The sequence below is a fragment of the Bubalus kerabau genome, chromosome 1 (assembly GCF_029407905.1).
Source record: "Bubalus kerabau isolate K-KA32 ecotype Philippines breed swamp buffalo chromosome 1, PCC_UOA_SB_1v2, whole genome shotgun sequence".
NCBI classification, from domain to species: domain Eukaryota; kingdom Metazoa; phylum Chordata; class Mammalia; order Artiodactyla; family Bovidae; genus Bubalus; species Bubalus kerabau.
The window spans coordinates 198,186,426-198,187,988 of NC_073624.1; positions in this window are offsets into that span (position 1 = coordinate 198,186,426).

Genomic DNA, 1,563 nt, shown 5'->3' on the forward strand with positions numbered 1-1,563 from the left:
CACTGGAAAAACCATAGCCTTGACTAGACAGATCTTTGTTGGCAAAGTAATGTCTCTGCTTTTTAATATGCTGTCTAGGTTGGTCATAACTTTCCTTCCAACGAATAAGCGTCTTTTAATTTCATGGCTGCAATCACCATCTGCAGTGATTTTGGAGCCCAGAAAAATAAAGTCTGACACTGTTTCCACTGTTTCCCCATCTATTTCCCATGAAGTGATGGGACCAGATGCCATGATCTTAGTTTTCTGAATGTTGAGCTTTAAGTCAACTTTTTCACTCTCCTCTTTCACTTTTATCAAGAGGCTTTTTAGTTCCTCTTCACTTTCTGCCATAAGGGTGATGTCATCTGCATATCTGAGGCTATTGATATTTCTCCCAGCAATCTTGATTCCAGCTTGTGCTTCCTCCAGCCCAGCATTTTTCATGATGTACTCTGCATATAAGTTAAATAAGCAGGGTGACAATATACAGCCTTGACGAACTCCTTTTCTTATTTGGAACCAGGCTGTTGTGCCATGTCCAGTTCTAACTGTTGCTTCCTGACCTGCATATAGGTTTCTCAAGAGGCAGGTCGGGTGGTCTGGTATTCCCATCTCTTTCAGAATTTTCCACACTTTATTGTGATCCACACAGTCAAAGGCTTTGGCATAGTCAATAAAGCAGAAATAGATGTTTTTCTGGAACTCTCTTGCTTTTTCCATGATTCACCGGGTGTTGGCAATTTGATCTCTGGTTCCTCTGCCTTTTCTAAAACCAGCTTGAACATCTGGAAGTTCACGGTTCACATATTGCTGAAGCCTGGCTTGGAGAATTTTGAGCATTACTTTACTAGCGTGTGAGATGAGTGCAATTTTTTGGTAGTTTGAGCGTTTTTTGGCATTGCCTTTCTTTGGGATTGGAATGAAAACTGACCTTTTCCAGTCCTGTGGCCACTGCTGAGTTTTCCAAATTTGCTGGCCTATTGAGTGCAGCACTTTTACAGCATCATCTTTTAGCATTTGAAATAATTCAACTGGAATTCTCTCACCTCCACTAGCTTTGTTTGTAGTGATGCTTTCTAAGGCCCACTTGACTTCACATTCCAGGATGTCTGGCTCTAGGTGAGTGATCACACCATCTTTGATTATCTGGGTCATGAAGATCTTTTTTGTGCAGTTCTTCTGTGTATTCTTGCCACCTCTTCTTAATATCTTCTGCTTCTGTTAGGTCCATACCATTTCTGTCCTTTATCGAGCCCATCTTTGCATGAAATGTTCCCTTGGTATCTCTAATTTTCTTGAAGAGACCTCTAGTCTTTCCCATTCTGTTGTTTTCCTCTATTTCTTTGCACTGATCACTGATGAAGGCTTTCTTTTCTCTCCTTGCTATTCTTTGCAACTCTGCATTCAGATGTTTATATCTTTCCTTTTCTCCTTTCCTTTTTGCTTCTCTCTTTTCACAGCTATTTGTAAGGCCTCCCCAGACAGCCATTTTGCTTTTTAAAATTTCTTTTCCATGGGGATGGTCTTGATCCCTGTCTCTTGTACAATGTCAGGAACCTCCGTCCATAGTTCATCAGGCAC